The following is a 6,383-nucleotide window of genomic DNA, read 5'->3' as shown; positions in this document are numbered from 1 at the left end:
GTGGCACGTAGTGCTGGAGCTGGTGCGGCTACTGTACCTTGCGCTTTGAGCTCCTCAAGCTCCTTCTTTAGCTTATCCAACTCACTCCTCAATGAGACAGACTCCTCACAGGGTGTGGTATGCTCTCGAGTCACCAATTTCGACTCAAAACTATCCAGTCTAGCCTGATACAATTCGTGCTTTTTCTCTAACTTCGCAGGGATATCTGTGGCCGCCTCTGTAACTAACTGTTGCACTATTTTCCCCACTTTCAGCTTAAAATGTTGCAAGATTTTCCCTACCTGCCTTTCAGCCTTCACTGCCTTGAATGCAATATCGTTGTAATTAGCATGGCTGAAGTGAAGCAACTCCAACTCTGGATCGGCAGGCTCGGCTGACTCAGCAGCAGTGGAAGACCCCGAAGGAGGGCCCTGTGTGGCCGGAGGTAGTGGTGGAGTCCTCGCTCAGAAGTACCTATCTCGGCTACAGGAGTCGGTGTATATGCGGTATCTGGGACACCTGTAGTAGGAGCATCAGTCTCAGTAGCAGCAGCACCAATATCGGGATCTACTAGCTCAGTCCCATAAGCATGGCTCGGACTCAACTCTAACTGAGTGTCTTCGTCATCACCGGACTGATCTGCCTCTTGGTCATTCTTGCCCGACACCTTATTCTTCCTCCAATCTCTCACATGGGCCGCTGTGATGGTGCCTTCCCATTCCGGAAGCTGAAATATCTTTGCCCGTCTACACAATTTCGTGATAAGACACGAAAATATCATGTTTTGGTTGGGCTTGTGTGCCCTCACATGTAGCTCCTCAGTAATGAGCTCTCCAATATTCATCGGGTACTTTGACATCAACGAGGCAATAGTGACTTCTTGACTGGTGGAGAGGGTATTATCTGCCTGGGTTGGAGTGATCCTGTACCTAAGCAACGTCCACCAAAACTTAGCTTCCGTAGACAAACAACTCTTAGCAATCTTGACTTTCCCATCATTTGTCCATTTTTGCTTATTTGGCTCAGATATGATAATAGTGGCAGTCCATTCCCTCACAGTTTTCTTGTCTTTCCTTTCCCTCTTGTCTAGGTACAGGCTTAGATAGGTAGGTGCCACAAAATTATTTCCGAATAGAACTCTGTTGATGTTTTTGGAGGAAATATCGACAAGTAAGTTCTGGACTGTCACACTCTCCAACATGGGTATTTGATGCCAAGCGCGACTCGGTTTCTTCATCGACATCAACACAGCCCCATATGATGCATAGAATTCCCTCACAATGTGCGGAGCATACTCTCCCAGTTCATGAGTGAAAACATCCAGCTTGTACATCTTGACGGTCTCGTCCAGCTATGGATGAGCTGAAACACCATCGAAAATCAGTCCCCGCTCCTTAAATATTTTCCTCTGTGGCTGTCGCCCAATTTATGTCCCGGCCATCCATTTATCATACAAATTATTTGACCCTTTGACTGAGAATCTGAGTTTTTCTTCCTCCAGCTGTTTGGTCCGGATGACTAATTTACGACCCTCTGGCGGTGTACCATCATCCGGAGCATTACAGGCACTTGGCCCTTCTAAGACACTCTCCTATTCCGTTTGGTGGGCTGCCCCCCTGCTTGATACTTCAGCGTCAGAATCCCCCTCTTCAGACTAGGAGGCTTCCGACGCAGACTTGGACAGGGTGATGGTTAGGGGCGTAGATGGCCTTGCCAATGTGCCTTGCGTGGGGGCCCCTCTGATCTTTGGTGGCGGTATAACTTCTACGCACTCGGATCCTAATTTTTCCCCTTCCGAATTAGAGGGTTCATCTATCAAATTAAAGTCCGAGCGCACTTCCTTTCTTGTGCCTTTGCGTTTGGCCCCCACTTTCCTTGCATTATTTTTCTAAACGATTCCTGCAAAAGCCATATCATATTAGCTATAATGGAACAACCAATCAAAAATAAAAACAAAATAATTGTATGATACGCTCAAATTACACCTATAAATGGTATAACGCGGACGTTGTCAAATATAGTAACCCAACAAGGTTGGGGTCGAATCCCACAGGGAATATGGTGTGAAAATGGTACTAAAGTCGTAGATGCTAAGTTCTAGGTCTAATGTCTTAATCCGATAATTTGTGTAAAAGTTGGTTTTTCTATGACTAGTTGCTAAATTATTGCTTTGGTGAATATTTATGGTAAAAGAAACTAAGGTTGTGTCCCCGTCAGATAGAGTGTATGATCATGGGTATTGATCTTGATATACTTGTAATGGATCATTATATGAATGCACTTAATCTCTATGTGAATCTCTACTATTTCCCAATAAATAAAGATTATATCTTTCAATGATTTTCCCAAATATAAGAAAGTGATTATGAAGAACGATTAATCATGCCAAGTAAATTTCTCCTATTCCTAAGTGAATTTATTAAACAAAGTTTACAGCTTTGAATTCTTGTTAATTATTCTTACCAACCCTAATTATTTTTTCAAATAAATTTAGGGTTTATGGCTTTAATCAATGTTTGCAACCATTAATTATGAATGGAGAATGAAGAATAATTAAACCCTAATACTCCATTATTTGTATATCAATCACAAACCCAATAAGAAAACACCCATCATTGGGTTCACAACCCTAGTAAGGGAATTTAGCTATTCATGACCAAGAACAAGAAATAGAAAATTGAAGAATTCATAATTGCTTACTTTGAAAGAAAAGATGAATTGATAATACTTGAATTGATGTTTGAATCTTCAAAAACTAGAGAGTATTTGATGTTCTAAGTCAAGAGACAAAAAAAATATAATAACTGATGTCTATTAAAAACCCTACAAAGGCTATTTATAGGTTTTGGAATTACAGAAGTTTCAGATTTGCACTTTAGTCCCGTCATGGAGAAATACGGTCCGTAAATCACTTTCCGGACCGTAAAATTGGCTTATGCCCAAGTTGGCTGCTCAGTTGTGTGCAACTTCCCCTTTTGAAATACGGACCGTAAAGTAGTTTACGGTCCGTAAACTGCATGGTCGTAATTCAACATCCAATACTTCGACTTTCTGCCAGATGCTCAACTGGTTAAATACGTGATGGAATACGGACCATAAACTGAAATACGGTCCGTAAACCTAGCTCGTAAACCACCATCTTCTCAGCTTGACTTTCTGGTTCTGTTATCCTTAAACATGACCATGGAATACGGCCCGTATTGTAGAATACGGACCGTAAACTTCAATTTACGACCTGGTTCTGCACTTCAACTGTGATTATGCCGAATCTGTTCCTTTACCTGAAAAACACTAAAAACCACGTAAAATCACATAGGCTTGCTTAAAAACAAGTAAAACTTAGATTCAAAAAGCATCGATTGTGGCGTAAAACCACGCCGCATTAACACCACCAACTTAAAGTATTTGCTTGTCCTCAAGCAGGCCATACCACACAACGACTCAATCTAACACTTAGATATCATAAAATAACAATGTCTACATCGGTTTTGACTTGGAACTTTTGGCATGCATGTTTCCTTCCAACTGACCACCCCAACTATAATTTGTAAAGAAACATACACACTTGAAGACCGTTATGACTAACCATGATGCTTCTATACATGCCATCACATTATCGACCTGCTTTTGTGCACACAGACGCTACTTTCGGCAGTCACTTTATTTTGTTCAATTCTCATCCTTATGCCCTCACATAGACCAAAGAATGTCCCAACACACATATATACAATAAGAATGGGACGAAGATGAAAGAGAAAAGAAAACACTCACACTCACAAAGAAATTCATATCTACACATGCAAATACCATAGGCTTGCCCCTATTTTCTATGTTTCCATCCTAGGCTCGTTCGGTTGTGATCACATTAGGACTTGTTTAGGCTTGTAACGTAGGCTTAGGGACGGGTAGGATACTCTTTGGGTATTAGTGACTCACCCTCCTTGACACTACAACATCTCTTTACCTTGATTCGCCTCTTTTCTTTCCAACCCCTTTTATTTTATTTCACATTTTTCGACCTCGATGTGGTTTTATTCCTATCCAGCTATCAATTCTTTTTGTGTTTAAATTTTCTGTTTTTTTTTGTGAACTACCACATCGACTCTCTGTTAGCAAATTCCACCACCCCCAACTTTTGTTCTCAACATCCACTTCACATTTGATTCACCCCCAACTTAGGCGCTTGGCCTCGTCTATCTAGTAGCATAAAGGAGGGAACGGGTGCGAAGATGGTTAAATTACACAAAAGGTGAGGTTTCATTCGGCTAACCAAGAAAAAGGTCAAAAAGTCTCAAACAGGGACACTAGTGATATTTTCAGCTTTTGGAGACGCTTATTTAGGCACAGTGACTTTTGACAAAGAAAGCCTAAGATCATTTCACAACCAAACTAACCTTCGTATTTCAACAAGACCAACCAGGCAAGTTCTAGATTATACATGCGTAAATAGAATTAAACTAACGACTCACCCTCACATCGACATAAGGACAATCATCTTTACACTTGTGACTCCTAAGTAAGCATTCCTCACACATAACACCCCAATAATCACAATGTCATATAAATAATCAATCATGTCAGACAATAACTGATCTAAGTATGCATTTTTCAAAAATTCTGAGGGGTCCAAATTTTCAACAAGCTACAGCACATGCCATCAGTTACAAAGTAACACCAAATAAGTCAAAATTATTCTATTCAACCTAAGCAACATCCTAAACATTCCAGTTTCTACAAAATAAAACCCCCCTCAGGAAAAGAACTCTGGCAAAGAAAAGCCGAAGGGGTTCCTAAACACATATTTACACTATTCTACTATCAATTACTCCCACCCCCAACTCAAGAATCAAGCACTGTCTCAGTGCTCCAGTTATAAGAACGAGGGAAAGGAAATGGTACCTTGGTGCTGGGAGCACCTCATGACTGGCCTGCCGCATCTGGCGGTTGACTGGAGGACTCTCCTGGTTGGCGCTGCGGCTCAACTAGTGACTAAAAGATCGCCTGCTGCAGGTCCTCCTTTTCACTCCTCTTTAATCTCCTAGCCAACTCCTCCGGGTCCTCGGATGAGGCAAGGACCATCTTTCCAGTATTTCGAACAGATGGTTCGGCCTCCTCCGTCTCCTCCTCAGAATCCAGCAAGTCCAGCACCTTGAATGCGGTAGGAAAAATGGGCTGTGGTGCTAGTGCTGGTGTGGCTATCATCCCGTGCCCCTTGAGTGTTTCAAGCTCCTTTCTCAGCTTCTCCAACTCACTCCTCAAGGAACTAGACTACCCTCCGGGTGCGGTCTGCTCTCGAGTCAACAATCTCGCCTCAAAGATGTCAAGCCTAGCCTGATACACCTCGTGCTTTTTCTGAAACTCAGCACGGATCTCTGTGGTCGCCTCAGTAACCAGCTGCTGCACTATTTTCTTCACCGTCGGCCTGAATTGTAGCAAGATTTTATCTACTTGCCTTTCGGTCCACACCGCTTTAATTCCAATCTGGCTGTAGTTAGCAGGACTGAAGTGCAGCAATCCCAGCTCTGGATCAGCAGGATCGACTGTCGCAGCAGCAGTGGTGGACCCCGAAGGATGATCCTGTGTGGCCGGAGGTGGTGGTGAAGGTCTTGCCTCAGAATTACCAAGTGTGGCAGCGGCCTCCTGTGCATGGACAGTACCAGAAACACCTGTCGTGGGAACCTCAGTCCCAGTAGTAGCAGCACCAAACTCGGACCCTACTGGATCAATCCCATAAGGACGGCTCGGACTCAACTCTAACTGAGTGTGGTCGTCATCACCGGACTGATCTGCCTCCCGGTCCTTTTTGCTTACCGGCTTGTTTTTCCTCCAATCCCCTACATGTGCAGCTGTAATGGTACCGTCCCACTCTGGAAGTGGAATTATTCTTGCCCGTCGACACAATGCCGTGATAAGGCACGGAAAGACCATGTTCTGGTTGGGCTTGTGTGCCCGGACATGGAGCTTCTCAGCTATCAATTCCCCAATATCCATCGGGTATCTCGACATGAAGGAGGAAATAGTGACTGCCTGATTGGTGGAAAGGGTATTATCTGCCTGTGTTGGAGTGATCCGATACCGCAGCAAAGTCCACCAAAATTTGGTCTCTGTGGACAAACAACTTTTAGTGATCTTTACCTTCCCATCGTTACTCCATTTCTGCTCATGTGGCTCAGATGTGATAAGTGCTGCAGTCCATCCCCTGACGGATTTGTTGTCCTTCCTGTCTCGTTTGTCTAAGAACATGCTCAGATCAGTGGGAGCCACAAAGTCATCACCAAACAGGACCCTGTTGATGGCTTTGGCAGAGATATCAACCAGGGAGTTCCGGACCGTCACATTTTCCAGCATTGGGATCTGATGCCAGGCAAGACTTGGCTTTTTCATCGACCTCAAGACGGCCCCAT

The sequence above is a fragment of the Lycium barbarum genome, chromosome 11 (assembly GCF_019175385.1).
Source record: "Lycium barbarum isolate Lr01 chromosome 11, ASM1917538v2, whole genome shotgun sequence".
Taxonomy (NCBI): domain Eukaryota; kingdom Viridiplantae; phylum Streptophyta; class Magnoliopsida; order Solanales; family Solanaceae; genus Lycium; species Lycium barbarum.
This window is presented reverse-complemented; position numbering follows the sequence as displayed.